Here is a 12,076-nt window from a genome sequence, read left to right on the forward strand (position 1 = left end):
ATGCCTCGGACTGTGGAACCCAGGGATATCTCTGGAATGCTTCCCATCTCTTCTGCTATGTGATGCTCTGCCATAAAACAAGCCTTATTGTGTGGCTATATAGACATATATCATTGTTATTTGTATCCTCACATTGTGGATAGACTTGTAGATGAGGGTTTTTTTTTTTTTTTTTTAATGGAAATTTATTATCACTCCCCTCCACGTAGCCCATATTTATTAAAACACCCATACTTGGAACTTTTTTTCTGATACTCCCCTACTTTTGGACTTTTACATCTCTTTCTCCCCTGTTATTTTTAAATACCTAAATTACCCCTTATTTTTCACTTGCAACCGATTAGTCTTTTTCATCATCATCATCTGCTCCTCTCAGAATAGTGGGACCCACACCATCTTTTTCAATTGGATTCCAATGAATCCTCCACTTTAGAAACATCTCCATTAATGGGAAAAAGAAGCCCAGTTGCCCACATTAATTATTCATGAGAGGGGGGGAAAACCGAAAGGGGCTGAAGCCAACCATTCCTCCTAAACTCAGAGTTTAAATGATTTTCACAAAAGAGATCTGTCCGTGTAGAGCACAGCTCCTTAAACCTGGTTTATTGACCGGTTGGTTCAGTTGATCATGCAAGGACTGAACCGGCAAGAGTTAATGCAGGTGCCCTATGGTATATGACAGCAAGGGTGACATCAAATGCGGGATGGTCGGACAAGATTGAACCGGTACCCGATGTGGTTCGCACGCCTAAGTCGTACCCTTGCACGTATCATAAGATCATGTATAAGTAGGAAAAGTATGTTATCGTATTGGATTATGAAAACTAGGTCCACGACAAGTGGCGGGAGTGAGATACACGTTAAGAACTCATTTCCCACCAAAATCCAGCAAGTTTGGCCATGTTCTGGCCAACTGGTGGATACGACCCCCAAGTGTGACCTACCTATAAGAGAAACGCGGGCCCAGTAGGCCCAACTTGGGTGAGCACGCATGTTTCGAGTTCCCCATCGTAATGAAGTCATGTGTGCCCGATAATGCAGGCTACCTCGCCCGGTATCGCGATTTAATGCATTTCGGACTATAAAAGGAAAAAACCAAATACACCCTACTAGATATTTAAGACTCAAGGTATAAATAGCATTTACTCCTCTCTCCCATTTATTATTTCAGCAAGGGTTGGTGGAGAGGAATAAAGAAGAGGGAGAAAGGAGAGGAGAAGGGAAGGAAGTGAAGGGAGTGCTTCCCCTTGATTTTTGGAGCTATATTTTGCCTTTTCGTCATCGGAATAGTGATCAACACCTTGAGATCTACATTTTGAGGTAGATAAGGCCATAAACCCTTGGAATATGATGAAATCCTCTTATGTGTGGTCAAATCAAAGAGTTAATAGAAACCTTATGTGATTTCTTTGAAGGTTTAAAGGAAGGGAAACCAAGATCTGAAAGCATTTTGGTGACATTTTGAGTTGGAAAAAACGATCCTAAGTTTTTGGGGTTTTTTGAGCTAAGCTATGATTTTGTTCCCAAAACCTTACGTTGAACTTAGATCTATGATACGTTTATGTGAATGGTACCTTAGATGTGTGGGAAATGTGTTGGAAACAATCCCCTTCACTACAAGAAAACACATTTTTGACGACGGAAAAAAAACATCGTTAAAAATTAAAAACCGTCGCTAAAAATAGAGGTGACGGTTAATTTTTTGCTGCCAATTCCGTCGCCTATACTGCCGCAGCTAAAATAGGCGACGGAAAAACATGGGTTGTTGGGAAAAATAATATTAGCGACGAAAAATATAATTCCGTCGCCAAATATATTTTTAGCGACAGCAAATAACGTCACCTATAACTATATAAATAAAAGACAAAAATTATTTATAGCAACAATATAAAAAAATCTGTCGCAAAAAATTTATATGCCAAAGGTAATTATCCGTCGCCTAATCCTCATAATAATCTATTTATAGCAATGGTATAATAAAACCCGTCACCAAATATAAATAAAAAAACATATATTTATATTAGTAAATTTTACATATTATCGGTAAATTGTCCATGTTATTACATCAATATACATTGTCCAATTTAGAAAATGAGATCATCCTAGACATCCATATAAGAATAAATTAATTTCATTCAACTTCCAAAAAGTCTTATAATCATAATAAAAAATTCATTGTTTGCATTTCACTTTTAAAAAGTTTTACAACCATAAATAAGAAGTCATTGTTTTCATTCCACTTTCAAAAAATTCCTACAATCAATGCATCAAATGTCAGACTTTGCATTCTTCATCGATTAGGTTTATTTTGCATACTCCTCCAAAGAATAACCACTACCTTTCATAGCCTTTCCTTGCCGCATCAGATTTAACAATATCTTGCAGTATAGAAAAATTAACTTATGTTGTGTTTGAATGCTAAGAAAATAAAAAGGATTGAGAACTATAAAATCAAAAATATAAACAAAAAGGGTGGGATGTTAGCTAATTTTTGTAGCCAAGTACAGGGGATGTTCCCGTGACGTGTCTTTGACTACTGGTTTACCTTCTTCTCTTATCTCCATTTTTCTTCATTTTAACCTCTCTTATGTGCTTCTTTATTTTCTTATTTCCATATCAGATCCATATAACCGAAACCATTTAGTTGGGATAAGGTTATAATTTTGTTGTTGTATAATAGACTCTATTCAACTTCAAAACCCATCTTCATTCAAATATTCAACACCCCCTTCCTCTCACACACACAAAATAAATAAATAAATAAATAAATAAAAAGGAAAGAAGATGTTATGATTGGGTAAGTTATTATTTAGTCTACTTTATTCAAGGGAGAGTACGTATATGATTTTTTTACGAAATGACACCGTAATAGGTAATAGTAAAAATACAAGACTATTTAAAATTGTCTTATCCTAAGAACAGTACAGTAGAAAATCCAATCTTATCCTAATTATAAATTATGTTTTGATTTACTAGATTACCTACGCCTTTATCGAAATACATCATTTCAATGACTAACATTTTGAGCATTAAAAAGCAATCCTCTTTGGACAACAGTTGTGTGAATGGAAAAAAGCAGAACAAGTGTTAACTAGCAATTATCCCACAATGTTTGCCAAAAATTCTGTCTAGCTTCAAAAGAAGTTCAGCCACTTAATGCTCATTTGATTTGGTGTCACCATATCTTTCCAGGTACTCACTTTGCTTCATCGGACAGACATATAGACATGAAACCTTTCTGAACCAGTATATCAACTGATAATAAGTCAAAATTATAATTTTAGCACGCACCTGTTTTAGAAAAGCTCAAAAGAAAATAATAAAAAGGAATATATTCACGGTTGTACACATCCATTTCCAAAGATAACTCTAAGAGGTTAATGGAAAAGTGAAAATCTGGCCCTTTTGGCGAAGTTGGGATGGTACATCAAATCAGACTCTTCGGGTTTTGCAGCATTCCTCCGAGGTCGTTTGGTATCTTTTGATGGTTCTCTTAAGTCATCCTCTATATCTTCTTCAATTCTGCCAGGGCTGAGGAAGATTTGGAGTTTTATTGGTGAAGCAGATAGATGGATTGTGAGAGATGGGCAGTCTATAAAATTCTGGTATGATCGTTGGTTGAGGGGTTCAAGGGTGGTAGATCTAATTGTTAATGATATTCAAGTCCCTAGAAGACTTTCAGCCATGGTTTCAGATTTTTTCGAGGATGGGCTGTGGTGTTTACCCTTATTTGCTTCTCTACAAATGGCAGTGATTAGGGATAATGTCTATGTTCAACAGCTTCCTTCAATTGTTTTTCCAGATAAGCGAGTGTGGTCTCTCATGGAGTCGAGACGATGCACAGTATGGTCTGGTTGGGAAGGTCTTAGGGTGAAGAATGCTATCCAACCTTGGTATCGTTTAGCATGGATGAAAGGCCTTCTCCCCAGGTTCTCCATATTTGGTTGGAGGTTTGCTCATGACAGCTTGCCTACTAATGATAAGGTAGCAAGACAACAGGTGCCAATGGTTTCCAGATGCGAGCTTTGTTGTAGAAATCAGGAGTCTCTTCATCACTTATTCTTGGACTGTGATTTTTAGTACTAAAGTGTGGTTTGAGATGGTGCAGTTCTTTGATTCTCAGTGGTATGGTTTCCCCTCTATAGAAAAACTATTTTCTTGGTGGAAAAGGAAGGCAAGGGTGATCTCTCTTCGCAAGATTTGGCTTGCCCTTGTGATTCTTATTCCCTTTCACATTTGGTCGAAAAGAAATAGTAGAAGGTGTGAAAATTTACACAGGCATCATTCGTTGGTGGTCAAGGCAATGCTAAGAGATTTGGTGGACTTCTCTACTCTGGTTGATGTCAATGTGAAGACGGTGACAGAGTTGTTGATCTCACGACGGCTTCAAGTGAAAATAGTCCCTACGGTTCCAAGAAGGATTATTGAAGTAATTTGGCAATGCGCCCTTTCGGATTGCTTCAAGCTCAATATTGATGGATGTTCTTTAGGTAACTCGAGTTGTGCAGGAACTGAAGGAATTATTTGTGATTGCACTGGAACTCCAAAAAGAAGATTCGCAATTTATGAAGGGATTACGACAAACTACTATGCAGAGTTTGCAGCCTTTTTTCCTGGTATTCATTAAGTGAGGCATATGAATGTCAACCACCTATGGATTGAAGGAGGTTCAGAATCAATAGTGTCTTGCATTAAAAATAACAAAATTCCTTGGTTTTTTCAGCAGAAATGGATATATTACAAAAGGTACCTTCTAAATACTACATGGTCGATTACTCATGTTTTTCGAGAGGGTAATAGTGTGGCTGATAAGCTTGCAAAACATGCTGCTACTTTAAGACAAACAACTATCTAGGATGACACTCCTAATTTTATTTTGGCAAATGTAGTTTGGGATGCTCACCAGAGATCCAGATTTAGATTGTTAAAAAAAAAAAAAAAATCCTTTTCTTTGATTGGGTTTCTCTTCTGCTGATGGCAATACCGAAGGTGGAAGTGTAACTCAATGGTTTTCATTTGTAATCTCTTTTATAGTTCAGATTCTTTATTAATACAATACATTTGCTAATTCTTAGCCAAAAAAAAAAAGGAAAAGTGAAAATATTTGAAAGCCATACAGCGATCAGAAATATGCCAGGGTGAAACACCAAAAGAGTACATGTATATGCAGAGACAAGAAGAGCGAGAGATAAAAAGATATATACGGCAGATGTTGGATATATACAAAGTGTTAAATTGAGTATTTTATTGATCAGTTTTATGAGTTGGAGGTACACGTCTTATATAGACCTTCAAAGGTGGAAGTGTACTCCAACTCTAATACAAAAGAGACAATTACTCTAGGACTATGATATCACATGTGACAGTTACAATAGGACTCTGATATCACATGTGACAGTTACAATAGGACTCTGATATCCTAAGAGAGAGACTTAGAATGGGAGTCGATCTCTAGTGTTGCTGTCCAATGAGACTCCTATTTCGTAGGAGAGGTTTTTGAGGTAGAGGAGGACTCTAACTGTGTTGATATAATCCCTCAAGGTGGGAATTTGAACGGTCGAATTCGTAGCTTGTCCCGGAGAAAAGTGAACCATTTTGAACTGAGAGGCTTGGTGAGAATATCAACTATTTGATCATTTGTGGAGATGAATTGCACCTGAAGCTCCTTGGAGGCAACCTTGTCCCGAACAAAATGAAAATCTATTTCAACATGTTTTGTACGGATATGAAACACAAGATTGACTGAGAGATAAGTGACATCAATATTGTCACACTAGAGGATTAGCACTGTGGGGATAGGAATGCTTAGTTCAACAAAGAGATAGCGAAGCCAAGTGAGTTCTGCGCAAGCATCAACGACAGCCTTGTACTCTGATTCAGTAGAAGAGCGTGCAACCGTTTTTTTACTTTTCAGATGTCCAAGAGATTAAATTGGGACCCATGTAGATGGCATAGCCGCCTATCGATTTCCGATCAGCACTATCACCAACCCAATCAGCATCAAAGAATGCCTGAAGTTGAAGAGAATCGGACCTAGAGATGAACAACCCTTAGTCTTTTGTGCCCTGGAGATAACGGAGGATTATTTTGACCAGGGTCCAGTGGTCCTCCGAGGGAGCATGCATAAACTGGCAGGCCCAATTGACAGAGTAGGCTACATCAGGTCTGGTGAGAGTGATGTATTGGAGAGCACCTACAATGGATCGATACTTTATGGGATCCGAAAGAAGAACACCCCCTGAGGAAGAGGCTGTAGAGATGGTGGCCATGGGCGTGGTAACAGGTTTACAGTCAGTCATTCCAGCACATTGAAGAAGATCAAAGATGTAGCGTGCTTGAGAGAGAAGGACACCACCATGCTGATAGAGAACCTCAACACCAAGGAAGAAATTGAGGTGACCAAGGTCTTTGATAGAGAATTCTATGGCAAATTGTTAGAGGAGGGAGGTGACATGAGACGGCTGGTTGCCTGTAACCAGAATATCGTCAACATAGACAAGTACATATGTTATGACGGAGCCTTGCATATAGATGAACAGAGATGTGTCGGTTTGGGAGAATTGAAAATCAGAGCGAGTCAGAGACTCAGAGAGCCTATGGAACCAAGCCTGGGGGGCCTGCTTTAGCCCATAAAGAGATTTTTAGAGCTTGCAAACATGAGAATGGTGTAGGGAGTCTTCAAAACCCTGGGGTTGAGCCATGTATACCTCTTCCGACAGAAGTCCATAAAGGAATGCATTCTAAACATCGAGCTGGCAAACATCCCAATTCTTTGAAATGGCTAAGGATAGAACCGTCCTTATGGTCGTGGGCTTGATTACTGGACTGAATGTCTTATGATAATCAAAGCCAAGTTACTGATGAAACCCTTTTGCCACCAATCGAGGCTTATAGCGTTCAAGGGAACCGTCGGCTTTACGCTTGATGCGGTAGACCCACTTGCATCCAACCAAGTTCATGAAATCCCTGTAAGGCACAAGAGACCAATTACCATTACATAATAAAGCATTAAATTCATCTGACATAGCAGAGCACCAGTTGGGGTCTTTGTGGGATTGGGAGAAGCATATAGGTTCAATAGGTTGGTGTGTTGAAATAGTAGAGAAGGTCAATGGGTCGGCATAGAGGTCAATAAGAGCTCTGGTGTGACGGGGAGGTGAGGTAGAGGAGATTGGCTCCTTTTGCGCCATCATGATGGAGGCGAGGGTCTGGTAGTCAGTTCTGAGAGCATGGAAGACATGGATGTTGAAATCTTCTTGAGGTAGAGGCTTCCCTGCAGCTGTTAGTTCATCAGAGAGGGACTTTGCTTGATGGAGAAACAAAGTGATGGTCTCGTCTAGTTTGTGAATCAGATTTTGAAGGGAAACATTGAGTGGCAGGATCCGTGTCGTAGAGGGAGAGCTGAAGGATGCATGTAGGGTATTCCATATTTCTTTACTAGTGGTCCGTCCAACTGCGAGAGAGAGGGCATCATCAGAGAGGGAGGCGATGAGAAGACTCATAATGGATGCATCCTGTTCATGCCAGGTTTTGACTTTGATAGGGTCTTGATGGCAACGGAAGTCACCAGTGACATAGTCAAGGAGGTGTTGGCCTGTGAGGTACGGCACAATTTAAGTGTGCCAAAACACATAATTTTTCGAAGTGAGTTTGAGGGAGATAAAGTGATGAGCGCCAGAGAGGGATTGGGGAGGTGGTGGGGCATCGGCCATGGTGGTATTGGGGCTGATCTGTGTGGCCATGAGGTGAGGGGCAGGGAGGATAGCTGTTGTCTGGTTCTTCTTGATTTTTTTTATTTTTTTTTGCAAAGAAGAAGGAGGATGTGGGACGTGAGAGAGGGAGAGGGAGAGGGAGTGGGACTGGGAAGAAGGTTTTTTTTTTTTTTTGCAAAGAAGAGAGAGGAACGTGGGTTGGGGAGTGGGTGATGAAGAGAGAGAAGAGCGTGGGGAGGAAGGTGTTAGCTCGATGGAGCTTGTGTGGCTGCTAATACCATGTTAAATTGAGTCTTTTATTGATCAGTTTTATGAGTTGGAGGTACACGTCTTATATAGACCTTAAAAGGTGGAAATGTACTCCAACTCTAATACAAAAGAGACAGTTACAATAGGACTCTGATATCACATATGACAGTTACAATATGACTCTGATATCACATGTGACAGTTACAATAGAACTCTGATATCCTAAGAGAGAGACTTCGAATGGGAGTCGATCTCTAGTGTTGCTGTCCAATGAGACTCCTATTTTGTAGAAGAGGTTTTTGAGGTAGAAGAGGACTCTAATTATGTTGATACAAAGAAACCAAAACAGAATAATTATAACACACAAAATATTTATTTAACAACAGTAATACTACCTTAACATGAGAAATCGATCAAAGCAATTACAAGATGTATAACTAGATGTCTATCCTAATTCAGTAATTCTACTGAAACATTTGATAAACTCCGATCAGCAAATGACGAGGGAGAAATTGCAAAATTACCTTAATACTCTATCTCTGATTTTCCAAGAGGAGGGCAGTTTGCAATGATGATTAGCTTCCCTTTGGAGATACTCTCACATTTTCCAAGAGGAGGGCAATTTGCAATGATGATTAGCTTCCCTTTGGAGCTTCTTAGAGATTTGAGAACGTTCTTATACCCAAGGACAACAACAGAAAACCACAAAATTGAAGTGTAAAACAAGAGGAAGGACAGAAAGCATACCTATATGCTTTCTCGCCCACAGTCGTTGTAACGTCACCACCGGCAGAGTTGAGACCTGAGAGAGATGGTTAGGGCAGAATTGAGCCGTGAGAGATAGAGATAGAGAGAGAGAGAGAGAGAGAGAGAGAGAGAGAGGAGCAATTTTAGTGTAGAGGAGAGACGTGAGAGAGATTTTTTTCTTTTTAATTTTATTTTAAGAGAGACTTTGAATTTCACTATATCTAATAAAAAATTAATTAAATTAGATTTAGGAGGTTTTGAGAGGGAGAAATACTATTGAAACAGGTTTGTGCGGGAAAGGGAAGGCGAGAAAACCAAAAACATAAATAAATTAAGAAACCTTTCCCGCATCTAAAATTCTTGAATTTAAGATTTTTTTTATAATAAAAAATTTAAATGCATTTTGGCATTGATTTCAACAGGAACAAAATTGCAGTTGCATGAAATCAATAACTCTATATGATTTTTGGCTACGGTAGTATTTCAACTGTCGCCAAATATAAATAATTACATTTGAGCATAAGATATTGGGCGACGGTAGAAAATTTACCATTGTCTAAGATGTTATTTCACTACGGTATTAAAAAATTCCATCGCTTTAAATAATTTTTTGTAGCATTTAAATTTAACATGTCGTTATAAAATGATGTTGCTATGGTATTTTTAATTTCGTCGTTGAAAAAATTTTTTGGCAACGAGTATTATTTTACAGTCACCATAAATGTATTAGGCAACGGTATCCATTTTATAGTCATTATATATTATGTTTGGCAACAGTAGTATTTTTTACTATTGCCATAAATGTATTTTCTTGTAGTGCTTGGATTCCCAAGAAGTGTGATGAAGAAGAGATGGAGGACAGTAGAACCCATCGAACACTGGTGGGTAGCACCGGTGGGTAACCAGACCCACCAGTGTGACCCCCCAGTCTTACTTGGGCTTCGGAGCCTACAGGCAGGTAAGACCAGCGGATACCTAGACCTGTCAGTATAACCCACCGGTCTTAACTGGGGTCCTACCGGTAGGTAGGATCAGGGAGTACCAGACCCATCAGCGTGTGTCTGAGTGCTGTTTGCTTTGGGCAGTTTGCATAGGTGGGTCCTCCTATCAACTTGTATGACTCACCTGTGGCCCAAATGAGCTCTACTTAAGCTTGAATTCATCGACAGCCACTCATGTATTATTAAACGTATCGTGATCATGTCTTACATTGTTTTATGATTCTGAACTGGATATATTCTAAGTTTCCTATCTGTGCTAGGTTTCGAGACTTTCGTCATTGCACGCCGGATCTTACCTATACCGTGTGTGTATATTCTTGTATAAGAATAAGTAAGTTGGGAGAGGATGTTGATCTTAATTTTTGGAATGTTTATTGTATCATCTTCATCTTATATATCATCATGACATCTATGAATGCCATTTTCATGCATCTACTTGTCTACTGTAGGATGCATGTATGAATTGTATTGTTGTATCTTTGAATTTCCAAATACTTGTCAATGGTTTTAAATTTTGAGCATGGATTATTTCAAATGATGGATAATGGTGATCTGTTGGATATGTGATGAATTGCTAGATTAGATGTCGTAATCGGCTTGAAAATTAATGCATTTGATACACCGTAGAATGGGACACAAAAGTATTATACAATCATACTATCTCATATAGGAGCATATGGTTTATCACTGGGGGAAAGCATCGGTGGCGGTTCGCTGTGGTAGTTAGAAGTATGTCTAGCTGATCATTAAGATAGTTGAAAATCTTTGTGATATATTCAAAGGGCCGAGCATACTGCATTTATTTTCTGTTGTGGTTCAACCACAATTTACTTGTCTACTGTAGTTCGGACATGATTTATATTTCTGTTGTGGTTCGACTACGATTTACTTTTTCGAGTACTCACAGCCGGCCCTTTTTGACAACCCTATGGGTGTATCGTGGGATGAAAAACGCGTCTCATACCCGGGGCATACACGCACTGTGGTTGTGAGTAGCACTTAACCTATGACTTAATAATGTTGTTTAAGTGGATAGAACTAAAATGAATCTATGCATATAGGATCATTTGAAATGCAATTGTTTGTGTAAGTCATTATTTTCATTTACTGAGCTAGTGAGCTCACCCCTCATGTACACACCCTTTTTAGATAATTTTGTAGGTTTCTCGATAGAGGAACAAGTGCAGGGGACCACTGATGAATCTCCAGTGGGAGATTGGTGGGTCCTAGAGGGATTTTATCACCAAGTCAGATGCCCGTGTGAGAGTTGTGTTGTGGGACAACAGTAGCTAATACCAAACACAGTTCTTCTTCTTGACTCTTTGGCATATTCCCCTTTTCGTGCTCTCGATAATTAAATTGTTATTTATTGTGTAAATATCATACCTACGGGCCCACATGTAAAAATATTATGTATAAAAATTTGGATATCAAGAGTAAGTGGGAAAATATACAAGCATATACATATGACAAGACTTCCGCTGAATTACATTATTATATTTCCATGTTATATTTGGTTTGTTGTGTTGTGGTTACTGTATCGGATGATCTTGGTGGTTTTGAATTACTCGGAGGAAACCCGATCACCGGTCATGTTCTATGTGAAGAGGGCATGAGAATCTGCCTCTTAGGTTGCAAGGCAGTAAATTTCCTCATCTCTACCTGCTTTTTTTTATTTAGTTTTTTTTATTTTGAGAAATTACCTAGATCCACTAGATGAGAAAATAAATTACAAGATAAATAGGTTTCAAATTTATTTTACATTGACTAGTTTCAACTTTGAAAATATTTACTCAATCCCCAAAATTAGTTTTTTTTGGTGCGGTTCAAGAAAAATAAAATTCCTAAACTACCCCAACCTCAATTCTTTTATTTTTATTCAATTCATTTTTAATCATATGTGGACCTACTTCCTCCTCCCCTCTCCTCTGCCGCCTCTTCTCTTTCCTTCTCCACAAAGACCTGAGCACTTCCCAAGAACCACAAACCTAACTGAAACCCAAGTGAAATACCAAACAGCCATAAAATAAGAAGACAAAAATAAAAACAAAATATACTTCTGATCAACAATATTGGAGACATCGGAAGGAGTTGCATAAGAGATGAACAGGCCTTCACCTTGACTACTGATTCTCCATCTCTGACTTTGTTTTGAGAGAATGCGTCGTTAAATTCCCAACCGTCGTCATCAAGATTATCATCTCCGTCAACCAAATTCGAATTCGATCCATTTTCAATCTTGATCTGATCTGTTTGGCTGTACTTCACCTTGACAGCTGATTCTCCATTTCCAGTTCTGTTTTGAGAGAATGCATCCTTAAATCCCCTACCATCGTCAACCAAATTCGAATTCGATCCATTTTCAAT

Source organism: Macadamia integrifolia, chromosome 5 (assembly GCF_013358625.1).
Source record: "Macadamia integrifolia cultivar HAES 741 chromosome 5, SCU_Mint_v3, whole genome shotgun sequence".
NCBI classification, from domain to species: domain Eukaryota; kingdom Viridiplantae; phylum Streptophyta; class Magnoliopsida; order Proteales; family Proteaceae; genus Macadamia; species Macadamia integrifolia.